This window comes from Channa argus, chromosome 10, assembly GCF_033026475.1.
Source record: "Channa argus isolate prfri chromosome 10, Channa argus male v1.0, whole genome shotgun sequence".
Lineage (NCBI taxonomy): Eukaryota > Metazoa > Chordata > Actinopteri > Anabantiformes > Channidae > Channa > Channa argus.
In genome coordinates, this window is record NC_090206.1 from 3,390,122 (window position 1) to 3,410,749 (window position 20,628).

The 20,628-nt window shown below is 43.0% G+C and overlaps 32 non-coding genes across 32 annotated transcripts; 14 read left to right on the forward strand and 18 right to left on the reverse strand.

Annotated features, from left to right (window-relative positions):
• The first annotated feature begins 47 nt into the window (after positions 1-47).
• trnat-ugu (transfer RNA threonine (anticodon UGU)) lies at positions 48-121 on the forward strand. Its single transcript has one exon. It is a non-coding gene; the product is annotated as a tRNA-Thr (tRNA).
• Positions 122-359: 238 nt separating this feature from the next.
• trnat-agu (transfer RNA threonine (anticodon AGU)) lies at positions 360-433 on the reverse strand. The gene has a single exon. It is a non-coding gene; the product is annotated as a tRNA-Thr (tRNA).
• Positions 434-1,027: 594 nt separating this feature from the next.
• On the forward strand, positions 1,028-1,101 carry trnat-cgu (transfer RNA threonine (anticodon CGU)). The gene has a single exon. It is a non-coding gene; the product is annotated as a tRNA-Thr (tRNA).
• A 321-nt stretch (positions 1,102-1,422) lies between these two features.
• Positions 1,423-1,504, reverse strand: trnal-aag (transfer RNA leucine (anticodon AAG)). Its single transcript has one exon. It is a non-coding gene; the product is annotated as a tRNA-Leu (tRNA).
• A 338-nt stretch (positions 1,505-1,842) lies between these two features.
• trnat-ugu (transfer RNA threonine (anticodon UGU)) lies at positions 1,843-1,916 on the forward strand. The gene has a single exon. It is a non-coding gene; the product is annotated as a tRNA-Thr (tRNA).
• Positions 1,917-2,644: 728 nt separating this feature from the next.
• Positions 2,645-2,726, reverse strand: trnal-uag (transfer RNA leucine (anticodon UAG)). The gene has a single exon. It is a non-coding gene; the product is annotated as a tRNA-Leu (tRNA).
• An 877-nt stretch (positions 2,727-3,603) lies between these two features.
• On the reverse strand, positions 3,604-3,677 carry trnat-agu (transfer RNA threonine (anticodon AGU)). The gene has a single exon. It is a non-coding gene; the product is annotated as a tRNA-Thr (tRNA).
• Positions 3,678-5,279: 1,602 nt separating this feature from the next.
• trnat-cgu (transfer RNA threonine (anticodon CGU)) lies at positions 5,280-5,353 on the forward strand. Its single transcript has one exon. It is a non-coding gene; the product is annotated as a tRNA-Thr (tRNA).
• Positions 5,354-5,592: 239 nt separating this feature from the next.
• Positions 5,593-5,666, reverse strand: trnat-agu (transfer RNA threonine (anticodon AGU)). Its single transcript has one exon. It is a non-coding gene; the product is annotated as a tRNA-Thr (tRNA).
• A 586-nt stretch (positions 5,667-6,252) lies between these two features.
• trnat-cgu (transfer RNA threonine (anticodon CGU)) lies at positions 6,253-6,326 on the forward strand. The gene has a single exon. It is a non-coding gene; the product is annotated as a tRNA-Thr (tRNA).
• Positions 6,327-7,674: 1,348 nt separating this feature from the next.
• Positions 7,675-7,748, forward strand: trnat-cgu (transfer RNA threonine (anticodon CGU)). The gene has a single exon. It is a non-coding gene; the product is annotated as a tRNA-Thr (tRNA).
• A 320-nt stretch (positions 7,749-8,068) lies between these two features.
• Positions 8,069-8,150, reverse strand: trnal-aag (transfer RNA leucine (anticodon AAG)). Its single transcript has one exon. It is a non-coding gene; the product is annotated as a tRNA-Leu (tRNA).
• A 326-nt stretch (positions 8,151-8,476) lies between these two features.
• trnat-ugu (transfer RNA threonine (anticodon UGU)) lies at positions 8,477-8,550 on the forward strand. The gene has a single exon. It is a non-coding gene; the product is annotated as a tRNA-Thr (tRNA).
• A 728-nt stretch (positions 8,551-9,278) lies between these two features.
• Positions 9,279-9,361, reverse strand: trnal-uag (transfer RNA leucine (anticodon UAG)). Its single transcript has one exon. It is a non-coding gene; the product is annotated as a tRNA-Leu (tRNA).
• A 153-nt stretch (positions 9,362-9,514) lies between these two features.
• trnat-agu (transfer RNA threonine (anticodon AGU)) lies at positions 9,515-9,588 on the reverse strand. The gene has a single exon. It is a non-coding gene; the product is annotated as a tRNA-Thr (tRNA).
• Positions 9,589-10,174: 586 nt separating this feature from the next.
• On the forward strand, positions 10,175-10,248 carry trnat-cgu (transfer RNA threonine (anticodon CGU)). The gene has a single exon. It is a non-coding gene; the product is annotated as a tRNA-Thr (tRNA).
• A 320-nt stretch (positions 10,249-10,568) lies between these two features.
• Positions 10,569-10,650, reverse strand: trnal-aag (transfer RNA leucine (anticodon AAG)). Its single transcript has one exon. It is a non-coding gene; the product is annotated as a tRNA-Leu (tRNA).
• Positions 10,651-10,976: 326 nt separating this feature from the next.
• On the forward strand, positions 10,977-11,050 carry trnat-ugu (transfer RNA threonine (anticodon UGU)). The gene has a single exon. It is a non-coding gene; the product is annotated as a tRNA-Thr (tRNA).
• A 728-nt stretch (positions 11,051-11,778) lies between these two features.
• On the reverse strand, positions 11,779-11,861 carry trnal-uag (transfer RNA leucine (anticodon UAG)). Its single transcript has one exon. It is a non-coding gene; the product is annotated as a tRNA-Leu (tRNA).
• A 153-nt stretch (positions 11,862-12,014) lies between these two features.
• trnat-agu (transfer RNA threonine (anticodon AGU)) lies at positions 12,015-12,088 on the reverse strand. Its single transcript has one exon. It is a non-coding gene; the product is annotated as a tRNA-Thr (tRNA).
• Positions 12,089-13,492: 1,404 nt separating this feature from the next.
• trnat-ugu (transfer RNA threonine (anticodon UGU)) lies at positions 13,493-13,566 on the forward strand. The gene has a single exon. It is a non-coding gene; the product is annotated as a tRNA-Thr (tRNA).
• Positions 13,567-13,899: 333 nt separating this feature from the next.
• On the reverse strand, positions 13,900-13,981 carry trnal-uag (transfer RNA leucine (anticodon UAG)). The gene has a single exon. It is a non-coding gene; the product is annotated as a tRNA-Leu (tRNA).
• Positions 13,982-14,134: 153 nt separating this feature from the next.
• On the reverse strand, positions 14,135-14,208 carry trnat-agu (transfer RNA threonine (anticodon AGU)). The gene has a single exon. It is a non-coding gene; the product is annotated as a tRNA-Thr (tRNA).
• A 2,358-nt stretch (positions 14,209-16,566) lies between these two features.
• On the forward strand, positions 16,567-16,640 carry trnat-ugu (transfer RNA threonine (anticodon UGU)). The gene has a single exon. It is a non-coding gene; the product is annotated as a tRNA-Thr (tRNA).
• Positions 16,641-17,368: 728 nt separating this feature from the next.
• trnal-uag (transfer RNA leucine (anticodon UAG)) lies at positions 17,369-17,450 on the reverse strand. The gene has a single exon. It is a non-coding gene; the product is annotated as a tRNA-Leu (tRNA).
• A 153-nt stretch (positions 17,451-17,603) lies between these two features.
• Positions 17,604-17,677, reverse strand: trnat-agu (transfer RNA threonine (anticodon AGU)). The gene has a single exon. It is a non-coding gene; the product is annotated as a tRNA-Thr (tRNA).
• A 594-nt stretch (positions 17,678-18,271) lies between these two features.
• Positions 18,272-18,345, forward strand: trnat-ugu (transfer RNA threonine (anticodon UGU)). Its single transcript has one exon. It is a non-coding gene; the product is annotated as a tRNA-Thr (tRNA).
• A 322-nt stretch (positions 18,346-18,667) lies between these two features.
• trnal-aag (transfer RNA leucine (anticodon AAG)) lies at positions 18,668-18,749 on the reverse strand. The gene has a single exon. It is a non-coding gene; the product is annotated as a tRNA-Leu (tRNA).
• A 154-nt stretch (positions 18,750-18,903) lies between these two features.
• On the reverse strand, positions 18,904-18,977 carry trnat-agu (transfer RNA threonine (anticodon AGU)). Its single transcript has one exon. It is a non-coding gene; the product is annotated as a tRNA-Thr (tRNA).
• Positions 18,978-19,571: 594 nt separating this feature from the next.
• trnat-ugu (transfer RNA threonine (anticodon UGU)) lies at positions 19,572-19,645 on the forward strand. Its single transcript has one exon. It is a non-coding gene; the product is annotated as a tRNA-Thr (tRNA).
• Positions 19,646-19,967: 322 nt separating this feature from the next.
• trnal-aag (transfer RNA leucine (anticodon AAG)) lies at positions 19,968-20,049 on the reverse strand. Its single transcript has one exon. It is a non-coding gene; the product is annotated as a tRNA-Leu (tRNA).
• Positions 20,050-20,375: 326 nt separating this feature from the next.
• trnat-ugu (transfer RNA threonine (anticodon UGU)) lies at positions 20,376-20,449 on the forward strand. Its single transcript has one exon. It is a non-coding gene; the product is annotated as a tRNA-Thr (tRNA).
• Positions 20,450-20,628: the final 179 nt, after the last annotated feature.

Consider the following 20,628-nt stretch of genomic DNA (forward strand, 5'->3'; position numbering starts at 1 on the left):
CACGGTACATATGGGCAATTCTCTGGGATTTGCAATCCTTTAAATGAGGCGCTGTGGCTTAGCTGGTTAAAGCGCCTGTCTTGTAAACAGGAGATTCTGGGTTAAAATCCTAGCAGTGCCTCTGTGTATAAACACTACTTATGACTAGCTTGCTTCTAAATGCCCAGTACAATTTTATTGGTCATTTCAAGGCAAAAGATGTGTAAAGCTACAGTCATGTTGGCAAAGGCCAAAAAGGGAGTTGTTTTATGCTTGAAATGGTTCTTCTAACAACAACGAGATCCACGCTTGCTACTAAATGCCCAACGCAAAAGTTCAGTCAATTAAAGGCAAAAGATGCATAAAGACACAGTCAGCTCAGGCACTGCTGGGATTCAAACCCAGGATCTCCTGTTTACTAGACAGGCACTTTAACCAACTAAACCACAGCGCCACTGAAGCTGCTGGCTTCATTTTCAGCCACACAGTCTAAAGGTAAACTCTCAGAGAAGATCACAAAACAATGTCTGCAAAAAGCAAGATGCCAATCCATTCTGTGGCTGGATCATCCGTGAAACCGTGAAATCCTGAGATCAAGTTACAAGACTTCCTTGATCGCTGGACTTCTTTGTGTGCGGCGTAGGTACTGGGGCCTAGCGGGTAAAAGTATGTCTTGGAGATCTCGTGTATTCCTTCCAGGAGTGCCTTAATCACTTGATGTTTTTGCACGCACCATCTACTTTGACACTACAATGTTCATAAAAGGAGTTGTTTTGTGCTTGAAATGGTTGTTCTATCACTGCCATTTTCGCAAGATCAGATATTGAGATCAAGTGCTAGCAGTTTCAAGCTGTAACAAAGTTCATGTGGAATCAATTCTGACATGTTGGATTACGCCTTTGCATACATTACCAAGGTGCACTTCCACATGGCGTCCCATGAAGTTTTGTCGCAGAAGGTGCAACTCTAACATCCATCGAAATATAATTGGGTTTTTGGCTCACGGTACATATGGGCAATTCTCTGGGATTTGAAATCCTTTAAATGAGGCGCTGTGGCTTAGCTGGTTAAAGTGCCTGTCTCGTAAACAGGAGATCCTGGGTTCAAATCCCAGCAGTGCCTCTGTCTATAAACACCACTTATGACTAGCTTTCTTCTGAATGCCCAATACAATTTCATTGGTCATTTCAAGGCAAAAGATGTGTCTGTCTTTCAACATTTTCAGTGCACATAATACTTCTTTTTCTCCGATTATGGCATGAAGAAGCAACTGTGTAATTTCACACAAGAAGTCAGAAGATGCTGTTTCTTTAGCCATAGATTTTTTTTTTTTTTAATGCTGCACACTGTTCAACTTGTAGTGGAGACTACAGATGAGTCAACTCCTGTCTTAAACAAATTCATTCATTTGAGATATGGAATCAACAGCCTTTAGTTGTCAAATGGCAGTGGTGGGATTCGAACCCACGCCTCCTGAGAGACTGGAGCCTTAATCCAGCGCCTTGGACCACTCGGCCACACTACCTCAAGTAGCAGCTTTTTGCCCCGGGGAAAAATAACGCCGTAGGCATGTGAGCACGTAGGATAAATTGACAACGAGATCCACGCTTGCTACTAAATGCCCAACGCAATAGTTTAGTCAATTAAAAGCAAAAGATGAATAAAGACACAGTCAGCTCATGTGGAATCAATTCTGACATGTTGGATTACGCCTTTGCATACATTACCAAGGTGCACTTCCACACGGCGTCCCATGAAGTTTTGTCGCAGAAGGTGCAACTCTAACAGCCATCGAAATATAATTGGGTTTTTGACTCACGGTACATATGGGCAATTCTCTGGGATTTGAAATCCTTTAAATGAGGCGCTGTGGTTTAGCTGGTTAAAGCGCCTGTCTTGTAAACAGGAGATCCTGGGTTCAAATCCCAGCAGTGCCTCTGTGTATAAACACTACTTATGACTAGCTTGCTTCTAAATGCCCAGTACAATTTTATTGGTCATTTCAAGGCAAAAGATGTGTAAAGCTACAGTCATGTTGGCAACGGCCAAAAAGGGAGTTGTTTTATGCTTGAAATGGTTCTTCTATCACTCCCGGTTTCGCAAGATCAAATATTGAGATCAAATGCTACAAGGTCCACTATACCACTCTGCTCTATTGCTCTGTCAGGTTGGCACGTTTCAACATTTTCAGTGCACGTAATACTGCTTTTTTTGGGATTATGGGATAAAGAAGCAACTGTGTAAATTCACACAAAAAGTCAGAAGATGTTGTTGCTTTAGCCATAGATGATTTTTTGATGCTTCACACTGTTCAACCAGCGGTGGAAACTACAGATAAGTCAACTCCTGTCTCAAACAAAGTCATTCATTTGAGATATGGAATCGATAGCCTGTAGTTGTCAGATGGCAGTGGTGGGATTCCACTTGTCCTGAGAGACTGGAGCCTTAAGCCAGCGCTTTGGACCACTCAGCCACACTTCCTGCACTTGCTTTTCTGTTGCATTCGTGCAGGTTACGAGCTAGGAAGCTCAGCGGGGAGGATGTCTTAACTAGAAGAGCTGATCATCTGTGCATAATTGTACAAAGAGTAAACATTGATGACCTGCAAGAGGTAAGAACCCTATATCATTATAAGAAGTGCTTTCCATATGCACCTGGTGTCAAATGGCAGTGGTGGGATTTGAACCCACGCCTCCTGAGAGACTGGAGCCTAAATCCAGCGCCTTAGACCACTCGGCCACACTACCTCAAGGCTCAGCTTTTTGCCCCGGGGAAAAATAACGCCGTAGGCATGTAAGCGCGTAGGATAAATTGACAACGAGATACACGCTTGCTACTAAATGCCCAACGCATCCGTGAAATCCTGAGATCAAGTTACAAGACTTCCTTGATCGCTGGACTTCTTTGTGTGCGGCGTAGGTACTGGGGCCTAGCGGGTAAAAGCATGTATTGGAGATCTCGTGTATTCCTTCCAGGAGTGCCTTAATCACTTGATGTTTTTGCACGCACCATCTACTTTGACACTACAATGTTCATAAAAGGAGTTGTTTTGTGCTTGAAATGGTTCTTCTATCACTGCCATTTTCGCAAGATCAGATATTGAGATCAAGTGCTAGCAGTTTCAAGCTGTAACAAAGTTCATGTGGAATCAATTCTGATATGTTGGATTACGCCTTTGCATACATTACCAAGGTGCACTTCCACATGGCGTCCCATGAAGTTTTGTCGCAGAAGGTGCAACTCTAACATCCATCCGTTTTTGGCTCTCGGTACATATGGGCAATTCTCTGGGATTTGAAATCGTTTAAATGAGGCGCTGTGGCTTAGCTGCTTAAAGTGCCTTTCTCGTAAACAGGAGATCCTGGGTTCATTTCCCAGCAGTGCCTCTGTGTATAAACACTACTTATGACTAGCTTGCTTCTAAATGCCCAGTACAATTTTATTAGTCATTTCAAAGCAAAAGATGTGTAAAGCTACAGTCATGTTGGCAAAGGCCAAAAAGGGAGTTGTTTTATGCTTGAAATGGTTCTTCTAACAACAACGAGATCCACGCTTGCTACTAAATGCCCAACGCAAAAGTTCAGTCAATTAAATGCAAAAGATGCATAAAGACACAGTCAGCTCAGGCACTGCTGGGATTCGATCCCAGGATCTCCTGTTTACTAGACAGGCACTTTAACCAACTAAGCCACAGCGCCACTCAAGCTGATGGCTTCATTTTCAGCCACACAGTCTAAAGGTAAACTCTCAGAGAAGATCACAAAACAATGTCTGCAAAAAGCAAGATGCCAATCCATTCTGTGGCTGGATCATCCTTGAATCCGTGATATCCTGAGATCAAGTTACAAGACTTCCTTGATCGCTGGACTTCTTTGTGTGCGGCGTAGGTACTGTGGCCTAGCGGGTAAAAGCATGTCTTGGAGATCTCGTGTATTCCTTCCAGGAGTGCCTTAATCACTTGATGTTTTTGCACGCACAATCTACTTTGACACTACAATGTTCATAAAAGGAGTTGTTTTGTGCTTGAAATGGTTGTTCTATCACTGCCATTTTCGCAAGATCAGATATTGAGATCAAGTGCTAGCAGTTTCAAGCTGTAACAAAGTTCATGTGGAATCAATTCTGACATGTTGGATTACGCCTTTGCATACATTACCAAGGTGCACTTCCACATGGCGTCCCATGAAGTTTTGTCGCAGAAGGTGCAACTCTAACATCCATCGAAATATAATTGGGTTTTTGGCTCACGGTACATATGGGCAATTCTCTGGGATTTGAAATCCTTTAAATGAGGCGCTGTGTGTCAGATGGCTACAAAATGCCCAACGCATCCGTGAAATCCTGAGATCAAGTTACAAGACTTCCTTGATCGCTGGACTTCTTTGTGTGCGGCGTAGGTACTGGGGCCTAGCGGGTAAAAGCATGTCTTGGAGATCTCGTGTATTCCTTCCAGGAGTGCCTTAATCACTTGATGTTTTTGCACGCACCATCTACTTTGACACTACAATGTTCATAAAAGGAGTTGTTTTCTGCTTGAAATGGTTGTTCTATCACTGCCATTTTCGCAAGATCAGATATTGAGATCAAGTGCTAGCAGTTTCAAGCTGTAACAAAGTTCATGTGGAATCAATTCTGACATGTTGGATTACGCCTTTGCATACATTACCAAGGTGCACTTCCACATGGCGTCCCATGAAGTTTTGTCGCAGAAGGTGCAACTCTAACATCCATCAAAATATAATTGGGTTTTTGGCTCACGGTACATATGGGCAATTCTCTGGGATTTGAAATCCTTTAAATGAGGCGCTGTGTGTCACATGACTACAAAATGCCCAACGCATCCGTGAAATCCTTAGATCAAGTTACAAGACTTCCTTGATCGCTGGACTTCTTTGTGTGCGGCGTAGGTACTGGGGCATAGAGGGTAAAAGCATGTCTTGGAGATCTCGTGTATTCCTTCCAGGAGTGCCTTAATCACTTGATGTTTTTGCACGCACCATCTACTTTGACACTACAATGTTCATAAAAGGAGTTGTTTTGTGCTTGAAATGGTTCTTCTATCACTGCCATTTTCGCAAGATCAGATATTGAGATCAAGTGCTAGCAGTTTCAAGCTGTAACAAAGTTCATGTGGAATCAATTCTGATATGTTGGATTACGCCTTTGCATACATTACCAAGGTGCACTTCCACACGGCGTCCCATGAAGTTTTGTCGCAGAAGGTGCAACTCTAACATCCATCCGTTTTTGGCTCTCGGTACATATGGGCAATTCTCTGGGATTTGAAATCGTTTAAATGAGGCGCTGTGGCTTAGCTGGTTAAAGTGCCTGTCTCGTAAACAGGAGATCCTGGGTTCAAATCCCAGCAGTGCCTCTGTCTATAAACACCACTTATGACTAGCTTGCTTCTAAATGCCCAGTACAATTTTATTAGTCATTTCAAAGCAAAAGATGTGTAAAGCTACAGTCATGTTGGTAAAGGCCAAAAAGGGAGTTGTTTTATGCTTGAAATGGTTCTTCTAACAACAACGAGATCCACGCTTGCTACTAAATGCCCAACGCAAAAGTTCAGTCAATTTAATGGCAAAAGATGCATAAAGACACAGTCAGCTCAGGCACTGCTGGGATTCGAACCCAGGATCTCCTGTTTACTAGACAGGCACTTTAACCAACTAAGCCACAGCACCACTCAAGACTCTGGCTTCATTTTCAGCCACACAGTCTAAAGGTAAACTCTCAGAGAAGATCACAAAACAATGTCTGCAAAAAGCAAGATGCCAATCCATTCTGTGGCTGGATCATCCGTGAAATCCTGAGATCAAGTTACAAGACTTCCTTGATCGCTGGACTTCTTTGTGTGCGGCGTAGGTACTGGGGCCTATCGGGTAAAAGCATGTCTTGGAGATCTCGTGTATTCCTTCCAGGAGTGCCTTAATCACTTGATGTTTTTGCACGCACCATCTACTTTGACACTACAATGTTCATAAAAGGAGTTGTTTTGTGCTTGAAATGGTTGTTCTATCACTGCCATTTTCGCAAGATCAGATATTGAGATCAAGTGCTAGCAGTTTCAAGCTGTAACAAAGTTCATGTGGAATCAATTCTGACATGTTGGATTACGCCTTTGCATACATTACCAAGGTGCACTTCCACATGGCGTCCCATGAAGTTTTGTCGCAGAAGGTGCAACTCTAACATCCATCGAAATATAATTGGGTTTTTGGCTCACGGTACATATGGGCAATTCTCTGGGATTTGAAATCCTTTAAATGAGGCGCTGTGGCTTAGCTGGTTAAAGTGCCTGTCTCGTAAACAGGAGATCCTGGGTTCAAATCCCAGCAGTGCCTCTGTCTATAAACACCACTTATGACTAGCTTTCTTCTGAATGCCCAATACAATTTCATTGGTCATTTCAAGGCAAAAGATGTGTCTGCCTTTCAACATTTTCAGTGCACATAATACTTCTTTTTCTCCGATTATGGCATGAAGAAGCAACTGTGTAATTTCACACAAAAAGTCAGAAGATGCCATTTCTTTAGCCATAGATTTTTTTTTTTTTTAATGCTGCACACTGTTCAACCTGCGGTGGAGACTACAGATGAGTCAACTCCTGTCTTAAACAAAGTCATTCATTTGAGATATGGAATCAATAGCCTTTACTTGTCAAATGCTACAAGGTCCACTATACCACTCTGCTCTATTGCTCTGTCAGGTTGGCACGTTTCAACATTTTCAGTGCACGTAATACTGCTTTTTTTGGGATTTACGGGATAAAGAAGCAACTGTGTAATTTCACACAAAAAGTCAAAAGATGTTGTTGCTTTAGCCATAGAGGATTTTTTGAAGCTTCACACTGTTCAACCAGCGGTGGAGACTACAGATAAGTCAACTCCTGTCTCAAACAAAGTCATTCATTTGAGATATGGAATCAATAGCCTGTAGTTGTCAGATGGCAGTGGTGGGATTCCACTTGTCCTGAGACACTGGAGCCTTAAGCCAGCGCTTTGGACCACTCAGCCACACTTCCTGCACTTGTTTTTCTGCTGGGATTCGAACCCAGGATCTCTTATTTACTAGACAGGCACTTTAACCAACTAAGCCACAGCGCCACTCAAGACTCTGGCTTCATTTTCAGCCACACAGTCTAAAGGTAAACTCTCAGAGAAGATCACAAAACAATGTCTGCAAAAAGCAAGATGCCACTCCATTCTGTGGCTGGATCATCCGTGAAATCCTGAGATCAAGTTACAAGACTTCCTTGATCGCTGGACTTCTTTGTGTGCGGCGTAGGTACTGGGGCCTAGAGGGTAAAAGCATGTCTTGGAGATCTCGTGTATTCCTTCCAGGAGTGCCTTAATCACTCGATGTTTTTGCACGCACCATCTACTTTGACACTACAATGTTCATAAAAGGAGTTGTTTTGTGCTTGAAATGGTTCTTCTATCACTGCCATTTTCGCAAGATCAGATATTGAGATCAAGTGCTAGCAGTTTCAAGCTGTAACAAAGTTCATGTGGAATCAATTCTGACATGTTGGATTACGCCTTTGCATACATTACCAAGGTGCACTTCCACATGGCGTCCCATGAAGTTTTGTCGCAGAAGGTGCAACTCTAACATCCATCGAAATATAATTGGGTTTTTGGCTCACGGTACATATGGGCAATTCTCTGGGATTTGAAATCCTTTAAATGAGGCGCTGTGGCTTAGCTGGTTAAAGTGCCTGTCTCGTAAACAGGAGATCCTGGGTTCAAATCCCAGCAGTGCCTCTGTCTATAAACACCACTTATGACTAGCTTTCTTCTGAATGCCCAATACAATTTCATTGGTCATTTCAAGGCAAAAGATGTGTCTGTCTTTCAACATTTTCAGTGCACATAATACTTCTTTTTCTCCGATTATGGCATGAAGAAGCAACTGTGTAATTTCACACAAAAAGTCAGAAGATGTTGTTTCTTTAGCCATAGATTTTTTTTTTTTTAATGCTGCACACTGTTCAACCTGCGGTGGAGACTACAGATGAGTCAACTCCTGTCTTAAACAAAGTCATTCATTTGAGATATGGAATCAATAGCCTTTAGTTGTCAAATGGCAGTGGTGGGATTCGAACCCACGCCTCCTGAGAGACTGGAGCCTTAATCCAGCGCCTTGGACCACTCGGCCACACTACCTCAAGAAGCAGCTTTTTGCCCCGGGGAAAAATAACGCCGTAGGCATGTGAGCACGTAGGATAAATTGACAACGAGATCCACGCTTGCTACTAAATGCCCAACGCAATAGTTTAGTCAATTAAAAGCAAAAGATGAATAAAGACACAGTCAGCTCATGTGGAATCAATTCTGACATGTTGGATTACGCCTTTGCATACATTACCAAGGTGCACTTCCACACGGCGTCCCATGAAGTTTTGTTGCAGAAGGTGCAACTCTAACATCCATCCGTTTTTGGCTCACGGTACATATGGGCAATTCTGTGGGATTTGAAATAGTTTAAATGAGGCGCTGTGGCTTAGCTGGTTAAAGCGCCTGTCTTGTAAACAGGAGATTCTGGGTTCAAATCCCAGCAGTGCCTCTGTGTATAAACACTACTTATGACTAGCTTGCTTCTAAATGCCCAGTACAATTTTATTGTTCATTTCAAGGCAAAAGCTGTGTAAAGCTACAGTCATGTTGGCAAAGGCCAAAAAGGGAGTTGTTTTATGCTTGAAATGGTTCTTCTATCACTCCCGGTTTCGCAAGATCAAATATTGAGATCAAATGCTACAAGGTCCACTATACCACTCTGCTCTATTGCTCTGTCAGGTTGGCACGTTTCAACATTTTCAGTGCACGTAATACTGCTTTTTTTGGGATTATGGGATAAAGAAGCAACTGTGTAACTTCACACAAAAACTCAGAAGATGTTGTTGCTTTAGCCATAGATGATTTTTTGATGCTTCACGCTGTTCAACCAGCGGTGGAGACTACAGATAAGTCAACTCCTGTCTCAAACAAAGTCATTCATTTGAGATATGGAATCAATAGCCTGTAGTTGTCAGATGGCAGTGGTGGGATTCCACTTGTCCTGAGAGACTGGAGCCTTAAGCCAGCGCTTTGGACCACTCGGCCACACTTCCTGCACTTGTTTTTCTGTTGCATTCGTGCAGGTTACGAGCTAGGAAGCTCAGCAGGGAGGATGTCTTAACTAGAAGAGCTGATCATCTGTGCATAATTGTACAAAGAGTAAACATTGATGACCTGCAAGAGGTAAGAACCCTATATCATTATAAGAAGCTCTTTCTATAGGCACCTGGTGTCAAATGGCAGTGGTGGGATTTGAACCCACGCCTCCTGAGAGACTGGAGCCTAAATCCAGCGCCTTAGACCACATCGGCCACACAACCTCAAGGCGCAGCTTTTGCCTCGGGGAAAAATAACGCAGTAGGCATGTAAGCGCGTAGGATAAATTCACAACGAGATCCACGCTTGCTACTAAATGCCCAACGCAATAGTTTAGTCAATTAAAGGCAAAAGATGAATAAAGACACAGTCAGCTCAGGCACTGCTGGGATTTGAACCCAGGATCTCCTGTTTACTAGACAGGCACTTTAACCAACTAAGCCACAGCGCCACTCAAGACTCTGGCTTCATTTTCAGCTACACAGTCTAAAGGTAAACTCTCAGAGAAGATCACAAAACAATGTCTGCAAAAAGCAAGATGCCACTCCATTCTGTGGCTGGATCATCCGTGAAATCCTGAGATCAAGTTACAAGACTTCCTTGATCGCTGGACTTCTTTGTGTGCGGCGTAGGTACTGGGGCCTAGAGGGTAAAAGCATGTCTTGGAGATCTCGTGTATTCCTTCCAGGAGTGCCTTAATCACTCGATGTTTTTGCACGCACCATCTACTTTGACACTACAATGTTCATAAAAGGAGTTGTTTTGTGCTTGAAATGGTTCTTCTATCACTGCCATTTTCGCAAGATCAGATATTGAGATCAAGTGCTAGCAGTTTCAAGCTGTAACAAAGTTCATGTGGAATCAATTCTGACATGTTGGATTACGCCTTTGCATACATTACCAAGGTGCACTTCCACATGGCGTCCCATGAAGTTTTGTCGCAGAAGGTGCAACTCTAACATCCATCGAAATATAATTGGGTTTTTGGCTCACGGTACATATGGGCAATTCTCTGGGATTTGAAATCCTTTAAATGAGGCGCTGTGGCTTAGCTGGTTAAAGTGCCTGTCTCGTAAACAGGAGATCCTGGGTTCAAATCCCAGCAGTGCCTCTGTCTATAAACACCACTTATGACTAGCTTTCTTCTGAATGCCCAATACAATTTCATTGGTCATTTCAAGGCAAAAGATGTGTCTGTCTTTCAACATTTTCAGTGCACATAATACTTCTTTTTCTCCGATTATGGCATGAAGAAGCAACTGTGTAATTTCACACAAAAAGTCAGAAGATGTTGTTTCTTTAGCCATAGATTTTTTTTTTTTTAATGCTGCACACTGTTCAACCTGCGGTGGAGACTACAGATGAGTCAACTCCTGTCTTAAACAAAGTCATTCATTTGAGATATGGAATCAATAGCCTTTAGTTGTCAAACGGCAGTGGTGGGATTCGAACCCACGCCTCCTGAGAGACTGGAGCCTTTATCCAGCGCCTTGGACCACTCGGCCACACTACCTCAAGAAGCAGCTTTTTGCCCCGGGGAAAAATAACGCCGTAGGCATGTGAGCACGTAGGATAAATTGACAACGAGATCCACGCTTGCTACTAAATGCCCAACGCAATAGTTTAGTCAATTAAAAGCAAAAGATGAATAAAGACACAGTCAGCTCATGTGGAATCAATTCTGACATGTTGGATTACGCCTTTGCATACATTACCAAGGTGCACTTCCACACGGCGTCCCATGAAGTTTTGTTGCAGAAGGTGCAACTCTAACATCCATCTGTTTTTGGCTCACGGTACATATGGGCAATTCTGTGGGATTTGAAATAGTTTAAATGAGGCGCTGTGGCTTAGCTGGTTAAAGCGCCTGTCTTGTAAACAGGAGATTCTGGGTTCAAATCCCAGCAGTGCCTCTGTGTATAAACACTACTTATGACTAGCTTGCTTCTAAATGCCCAGTACAATTTTATTGTTCATTTCAAGGCAAAAGCTGTGTAAAGCTACAGTCATGTTGGCAAAGGCCAAAAAGGGAGTTGTTTTATGCTTGAAATGGTTCTTCTATCACTCCCGGTTTCGCAAGATCAAATATTGAGATCAAATGCTACAAGGTCCACTATACCACTCTGCTCTATTGCTCTGTCAGGTTGGCACGTTTCAACATTTTCAGTGCACGTAATACTGCTTTTTTTGGGATTATGGGATAAAGAAGCAACTGTGTAACTTCACACAAAAACTCAGAAGATGTTGTTGCTTTAGCCATAGATGATTTTTTGATGCTTCACGCTGTTCAACCAGCGGTGGAGACTACAGATAAGTCAACTCCTGTCTCAAACAAAGTCATTCATTTGAGATATGGAATCAATAGCCTGTAGTTGTCAGATGGCAGTGGTGGGATTCCACTTGTCCTGAGAGACTGGAGCCTTAAGCCAGCGCTTTGGACCACTCGGCCACACTTCCTGCACTTGTTTTTCTGTTGCATTCGTGCAGGTTACGAGCTAGGAAGCTCAGCAGGGAGGATGTCTTAACTAGAAGAGCTGATCATCTGTGCATAATTGTACAAAGAGTAAACATTGATGACCTGCAAGAGGTAAGAACCCTATATGATTATAAGAAGCTCTTTCTATAGGCACCTGGTGTCAAATGGCAGTGGTGGGATTTGAACCCACGCCTCCTGAGAGACTGGAGCCTAAATCCAGCGCCTTAGACCACATCGGCCACACAACCTCAAGGCGCAGCTTTTGCCTCGGGGAAAAATAACGCAGTAGGCATGTAAGCGCGTAGGATAAATTCACAACGAGATCCACGCTTGCTACTAAATGCCCAACGCAATAGTTTAGTCAATTAAAGGCAAAAGATGAATAAAGACACAGTCAGCTCAGGCACTGCTGGGATTTGAACCCAGGATCTCCTGTTTACTAGACAGGCACTTTAACCAACTAAGCCACAGCGCCACTCAAGACTCTGGCTTCATTTTCAGCTACACAGTCTAAAGGTAAACTCTCAGTGAAGATCACAAAACAATGTCTGCAAAAAGCAAGATGCCACTCCATTCTGTGGCTGGATCATCCGTGAAATCCTGAGATCAAGTTACAAGACTTCCTTGATCGCTGGACTTCTTTGTGTGCGGCGTAGGTACTGGGGCCTAGCGGGTAAAAACATGTCTTGGAGATCTCGTGTATTCCTTCCAGGAGTGCCTTAATCACTTGATGTTTTTGCACGCACCATCTACTTTGACTACAATGTTCATAAAAGGAGTTGTTTTGTGCTTGAAATGGTTGTTCTATCACTGCCATTTTCGCAAGATCAGATATTGAGATCAAGTGCTAGCAGTTTCAAGCTGTAACAAAGTTCATGTGGAATCAATTCTGACATGTTGGATTACGCCTTTGCATACATTACCAAGGTGCACTTCCACATGGCGTCCCATGAAGTTTTGTCGCAGAAGGTGCAACTCTAACATCCATCGAAATATAATTGGGTTTTTGGCTCACGGTACATATGGGCAATTCTCTGGGATTTGAAATCCTTTAAATGAGGCGCTGTGTGTCAGATGGCTACAAAATACCCAACGCATCCGTGAAATCCTGAGATCAAGTTACAAGACTTCCTTGATCGCTGGACTTCTTTGTGTGCGGCGTAGGTACTGGGGCCTAGCGGGTAAAAGCATGTATTGGAGATCTCGTGTATTCCTTCCACGAGTGCCTTAATCACTTGATGTTTTTGCACGCACCATCTATTTTGACACTACAATGTTCATAAAAGGAGTTGTTTTGTGCTTGAAATGGTTGTTCTATCATTGCCATTTTCGCAAGATCAGATATTGAGATCAAGTGCTAGCAGTTTCAAGCTGTAACAAAGTTCATGTGGAATCAATTCTGACATGTTGGATTACGCCTTTGCATACATTACCAAGGTGCACTTCCACACGGCGTCCCATGAAGTTTTGTCGCAGAAGGTGCAACTCTAACATCCATCGAAATATAATTGGGTTTTTGGCTCACGGTACATATGGGCAATTCTCTGGGATTTGAAATCCTTTAAATGAGGCGCTGTGTGTCAGATGGCTACAAAATACCCAACGCATCCGTGAAATCCTGAGATCAAGTTACAAGACTTCCTTGATCGCTGGACTTCTTTGTGTGCGGCGTAGGTACTGGGGCCTAGCGGGTAAAAGCATGTCTTGGAGATCTCGTGTATTCCTTCCAGGAGTGCCTTAATCACTTGATGTTTTTGCACGCACCATCTACTTGGCGTCCCATGAAGTTTTGTCGCAGAAGGTGCAACTCTAACATCCATCCGTTTTTGGCTCACGGTACATATGGGCAATTCTCTGGGATTTGAAATCGTTTAAATGAGGCGCTGTGGCTTAGCTGGTTAAAGCGCCTGTCTTGTAAACAGGAGATCCTGGGTTCAAATCCCAGCATTGCCTCTGTCTATAAACACCACTTATGACTAGCTTTCTTCTGAATGCCCAATGCAATTTCATTGGTCATTTCAAGGCAAAAGATGTGTCTGTCTTTCAACATTTTCAGTGCACATAATACTTCTTTTTCTCCGATTATGGCATGAAGAAGCAACTATGGGATAAAGAAGCAACTGTGTAATTTCACACAAAAAGTCAGAAGATGTTGTTGATGATGTCTTAACTAGAAGAGCTGATCATCTGTGCATAATTGTACAAAGAGTAAACATTGATGACCTGCAAGAGGTAAGAACCCTATATCATTATAAGAAGTGCTTTCCATATGCACCTGGTGTCAAATGGCAGTGGTGGGATTTGAACCCACGCCTCCTGAGAGACTGGAGCCTAAATCCAGCGCCTTAGACCACTCGGCCACACCACCTCAAGGCGCAGCTTTTGCCTCGGGGAAAATTAACGCAGTAGGCATGTAAGCGCGTAGTATAAATTGACAACGAGATCCACGCTTGCTACTAAATGCCCAACGCAATAGTTTAGTCAATTAAAGGCAAAAGATGCATAAAGACACAGTCAGCTCAGGCACTGCTGGGATTCGAACCCATGATTTCCTGTTTACTAGACAGGCACTTTAACCAACTAAGCCACAGCGCCACTCAAGACTCTGGCTTTTTTTTCAGCCACACAGTCTAAAGGTAAACTCTCAGAGAAGATCACAAAACAATGTCTGCAAAAAGCAAGATGCCACTCCATTCTGTGGCTGGATCATCCGTGAAATCCTGAGATCAAGTTACAAGACTTCCTTGATCGCTGGACTTCTTTGTGTGCGGCGTAGGTACTGGGGCCTAGCGGGTAAAAGCATGTCTTGGAGATCTCGTGTATTTGTCGCAGAAGGTGCAACTCTAACATCCATCGAAATATAATTGGGTTTTTGGCTCACGGTACATATGGGCAATTCTCTGGGATTTGAAATCCTATAAATGAGGCGCTGTGTGTCAGATGGCTACAAAATGCCCAACGCATCCGTGAAATCCTGAGATCAAGTTACAAGACTTCCTTGATCGCTGGACTTCTTTGTGTGCGGCGTAGGTACTGGGGCCTAGCGGGTAAAAGCATGTATTGGAGATCTCGTGTATTCCTTCCAGGAGTGCCTTAATCACTTGATGTTTTTGCACGCACCATCTACTTTGACACTACAATGTTCATAAAAGTTGTTGTTTTGTGCTTGAAATGGTTGTTCTATCATTGCCATTTTCGCAAGATCAGCTATTGAGATCAAGTGCTAGCAGTTTCAAGCTGTAACAAAGTTCATGTGGAATCAATTCTGACATGTTGGATTTTGCCTTTGCATACATTACCAAGGTGCACTTCCACATGGCGTCCCATGAAGTTTTGTCGCAGAAGGTGCAACTCTAACATCCATCGAAATATAATTGGGTTTTTGGCTCACGGTACATATGTGCAATTCTCTGGGATTTGAAATCCTTTAAATGAGGCGCTGTGTGTCACATGGCTACAAAATGCCCAACGCATCCGTGAAATCCTGAGATCAAGTTACAAGACTTCCTTGATCGCTGGACTTCTTTGTGTGCGGCGTAGGTACTGGGGCCTAGCGGGTAAAAGCATGTCTTGGAGATCTCGTGTATTCCTTCCAGGAGTGCCTTAATCACTTGATGTTTTTGCACGCACCATCTACTTTGACACTACAATGTTCATAAAAGGAGTTGTTTTGTGCTTGAAATGGTTGTTCTATCACTGCCATTTTCGCAAGATCAGATATTGAGATCAAGTGCTAGCAGTTTCAAGCTGTAACAAAGTTCATGTGGAATCAATTCTGACATGTTGGATTACGCCTTTGCATACATTACCAAGGTGCACTTCCACATGGCGTCCCATGAAGTTTTGTCGCAGAAGTTGCAACTCTAACATCCATCCGTTTTTGGCTCACGGTACATATGGGCAATTCTCTGGGATTTGAAATCGTTTAAATGAGGCGCTGTGTGTCAGATGGCTACAAAATGCCCAACGCATCCGTGAAATCCTGAGATCAAGTTACAAGACTTCCTTGATAGCTGGACTTCTTTGTGTGCGGCGTAGGTACTGGGGCCTAGCGGGTAAAAGCATGTCTTGGAGATCTCGTGTATTCCTTCCAGGAGTGCCTTAATCACTTGATGTTTTTGCACGCACCATCTACTTTGACACTACAATGTTCATAAAAGGAGTTGTTTTGTGCTTGAAATGGTTGTTCTATCACTGCCATTTTCGCAAGATCAGATATTGAGATCAAGTGCTAGCAGTTTCAAGCTGTAACAAAGTTCATGTGGAATCAATTCTGACATGTTGGATTACGCCTTTGCATACATTACCAAGGTGCACTTCCACATGGCGTCCCATGAAGTTTTGTCGCAGAAGGTGCAACTCTAACATCCATCGAAATATAATTGGGTTTTTGGCTCACGGTACATATGGGCAATTCTCTGGGATTTGAAATCCTTTAAATGAGGCGTTGTGTGTCAGATGGCTACAAAATGCCCAACGCATCCGTGAAATCCTGAGATCAAGTTACAAGACTTCCTTGATCGCTGGACTTCTTTGTGTGCGGCGTAGGTACTGGGGCCTAGAGGGTAAAAGCATGTCTTGGAGATCTCGTGTATTCCTTCCAGGAGTGCCTTAATCACTCGATGTTTTTGCACGCACCATCTACTTTGACACTACAATGTTCATAAAAGGAGTTGTTTTGTGCTTGAAATGGTTCTTCTATCACTGCCATTTTCGCAAGATCAGATATTGAGATCAAGTGCTAGCAGTTTCAAGCTGTAACAAAGTTCATGTGGAATCAATTCTGACATGTTGGATTACGCCTTTGCATACATTACCAAGGTGCACTTCCACATGGCGTCCCATGAAGTTTTGTCGCAGAAGGTGCAACTCTAACATCCATCGAAATATAATTGGGTTTTTGGCTCACGGTACATATGGGCAATTCTCTGGGATTTGAAATCCTTTAAATGAGGCGCTGTGGCTTAGCTGGTTAAAGCGCCTGTCTTGTAAACAGGGGATCCTGGGTTCAAATCCTAGCAGTGCCTCTGTGTATAAACACTACTTATGACTAGCTTGCTTCTAAATGCCCAGTACAATTTTATTGTTCATTTCAAGGCAAAAGATGTGTAAAGCTACAGTCATGTTGGCAAAGGCCAAAAAGGGAGTTGTTTTATGCTTGAAATGCTTCTTCTATCACTCCCGGTTTTTCAAGATCAAATATTGAGATCAAATGCTACAAGGTCCACTATACCACTCTGCTCTATTGCTCTGTCAGGTTGGCACGTTTCAACATTTTCAGTGCACGTAATACTGCTTTTTTTGGGATTATGGGATAAAGAAGCAACTGTGTAATTTCACACAAAAACTCAGAAGATGTTGTTGCTTTAGCCGTAGATGATTTTTTGATGCTTCACGCTGTTCAACCAGCGGTGGAGACTACAGATTAGTCAACTCCTGTCTCAAACAAAGTCATTCATTTGAGATATGGAATCGATAGCCTCTAGTTGTCAGATGGCAGTGGTGGGATTCCACTTGTCCTGAGAGACTGGAACCTTAAGCCAGCGCTTTGGACCACTCAGCCACACTTCCTGCACTTGTTTTTCTGTTGCATTCGTGCAGGTTACGAGCTAGGAAGCTCAGCAGGGAGGATGTCTTAACTAGAAGAGCTGATCATCTGTGCATAATTGTACAAAGAGTAAACATTGATGACCTGCAAGAGGTAAGAACCCTATATCATTATAAGAAGTGCTTTCCATAGGCACCTGGTGTCAAATGGCAGTGGTGGGATTTGAACCCACACTTCCTGAGAGACTGGAGCCTAAATCCAGCGCCTTAGACCACTCGGCCACACTACCTCAAGGCGCAGCTTTTGCCTCGGGGAAAAATAACGCCGTAGGCATGTGAGCACGTAGGATAAATTGACAACGAGATCCACGCTTGCTACTAAATGCCCAACGCAATAGTTTAGTCAATTAAAGGCAAAAGATGCATAAAGACACAGTCAGCTCAGGCACTGCTGGGATTCGAACCCAGGATCTCCTGTTTACTAGACAGGCACTTTAACCAACTAAGCCACAGCGCCACTCAAGCTGCTGGCTTTATTTTAAGCCACACAGTCTAAAGGTAAACTCTCAGAGAAGATCACAAAACAATGTCTGCAAAAAGCAAGATGCCAATCCATTCTGTGGCTGGATCATCCGTGAATCCGTGATATCCTGAGATGAAGTTACAAGACTTCCTTGATCGCTGGACTTCTTTGTGTGCGTCGTAGGTACTGGGGCCTAGCGGGTAAAAGCATGTATTGGAGATCTCGTGTATTCCTTCAGGGAGTGCCTTAATCACTTGATGTTTTTGCACGCACCATCTACTTTGACACTACAATGTTCATAAAAGGAGTTGTTTTGTGCTTGAAATGGTTGTTCTATCACTGCCATTTTCGCAAGATCAGATGTTGAGATCAAGTGCTAGCAATTTCAAGCTGTAACAAAGTTCATGTGGAATCAATTCTGACATGTTGGATTACGCCTTTGCATACATTACCAAGGTGCACTTCCACATGGCATCCCATGAAGTTTTGTCGCAGAAGGTGCAACTCTAACATCCATCGAAATATAATTGGGTTTTTGGCTCACGGTACATATGGGCAATTCTCTGGGATTTAATATTGTTTAAATGAGGTGCTGTGGCTTAGCTGGTTAAAGTGCCTGTTTTGTAAACAAAAGATCCTGGGTTCAAATCCCAGCAGTGCCTCTGTCTATAAACACCACTTATGACTAGCTTTCTTCTGAATGCCCAATACAATTTCATTGGTCATTTCAAGGCGAAAGATGTGTCTGTCTTTCAACATTTTCAGTGCACATAATACTTCTTTTTCTCCGATTATGGCATGAAGAAGCAACTGTGTAATTTCACACAAAAAGTCAGAAGATGCTGTTTCTTTAGCCATAGATTTTTTTTTTTTTTTAATGCTGCACATTGTTCAACCTGCAGTGGAGACTACAGATGAGTCAACTCCTGTCTTAAACAAATTCATTCATTTCAGATATGGAATCAATAGCCTTTAGTTGTCAAATGGCAGTGGTGGGATTCGAACCCACGCCTCCTGAGAGACTGGAGCCTTAATCCAGCGCCTTGGACCACTCGGCCACACTACCTCAAGAAGCAGCTTTTTGCCCCGGGGAAAAATAACGCCGTAGGCATGTGAGCACGTAGGATAAATTGACAACGAGATCCACGCTTGCTACTAAATGCCCAACGCAATAGTTTAGTCAATTAAAGGCAAAAGATGCATAAAGACACAGTCAGCTCAGGCACTGCTGGGATTCGAACCCAGGATCTCCTGTTTACTAGACAGGCACTTTAACCAACTAAGCCACAGCGCCACTCAAGCTGCTGGCTTTATTTTAAGCCACACAGTCTAAAGGTAAACTCTCAGAGAAGATCACAAAACAATGTCTGCAAAAAGCAAGATGCCAATCCATTCTGTGGCTGGATCATCCGTGAATCCGTGATATCCTGAGATGAAGTTACAAGACTTCCTTGATCGCTGGACTTCTTTGTGTGCGGCGTAGGTACTGGGGCCTAGCGGGTAAAAGCATGTATTGGAGATCTCGTGTATTCCTTCAGGGAGTGCCTTAATCACTTGATGTTTTTGCACGCACCATCTACTTTGACACTACAATGTTCATAAAAGGAGTTGTTTTGTGCTTGAAATGGTTGTTCTATCACTGCCATTTTCGCAAGATCAGATGTTGAGATCAAGTGCTAGCAATTTCAAGCTGTAACAAAGTTCATGTGGAATCAATTCTGACATGTTGGATTACGCCTTTGCATACATTACCAAGGTGCACTTCCACATGGCATCCCATGAAGTTTTGTCGCAGAAGGTGCAACTCTAACATCCATCGAAATATAATTGGGTTTTTGGCTCACGGTACATATGGGCAATTCTCTGGGATTTAATATTGTTTAAATGAGGTGCTGTGGCTTAGCTGGTTAAAGTGCCTGTTTTGTAAACAAAAGATCCTGGGTTCAAATCCCAGCAGTGCCTCTGTCTATAAACACCACTTATGACTAGCTTTCTTCTGAATGCCCAATACAATTTCATTGGTCATTTCAAGGCGAAAGATGTGTCTGTCTTTCAACATTTTCAGTGCACATAATACTTCTTTTTCTCCGATTATGGCATGAAGAAGCAACTGTGTAATTTCACACAAAAAGTCAGAAGATGCTGTTTCTTTAGCCATAGATTTTTTTTTTTTTTTAATGCTGCACATTGTTCAACCTGCAGTGGAGACTACAGATGAGTCAACTCCTGTCTTAAACAAATTCATTCATTTCAGATATGGAATCAATAGCCTTTAGTTGTCAAATGGCAGTGGTGGGATTCGAACCCACGCCTCCTGAGAGACTGGAGCCTTAATCCAGCGCCTTGGACCACTCGGCCACACTACCTCAAGAAGCAGCTTTTTGCCCCGGGGAAAAATAACGCCGTAGGCATGTGAGCACGTAGGATAAATTGACAACGAGATCCACGCTTGCTACTAAATGCCCAACGCAATAGTTTAGTCAATTAAAAGCAAAAGATGAATTAAGACACAGTCAGCTCATGTGGAATCAATTCTGACATGTTGTATTACGCCTTTGCATACATTACCAAGGTGCACTTCCACACGGCGTCCCATGAAGTTTTGTTGCAGAAGGTGCAACTCTAACATCCATCCGTTTTTGGCTCACGGTACATATGGGCAATTCTCTGGGATTTGAAATCATTTAAATGAGGCGCTGTGGCTTAGCTGGTTAAAGCACCTGTCTTGTAAACAGGAGATCCTGGGTTCAAATCCCAGCAGTGCCTCTGTGTATAAACACTACTTATGACTAGCTTGCTTCTAAATGCCCAGTACAATTTTATTGGTCATTTCAAGGCAAAAGATGTGTAAAGCTACAGTCATGTTGGCAACGGCCAAAAAGGGAGTTGTTTTATGCTTGAAATGCTTCTTCTATCACTCCCGGTTTCGCAAGATCAAATATTGA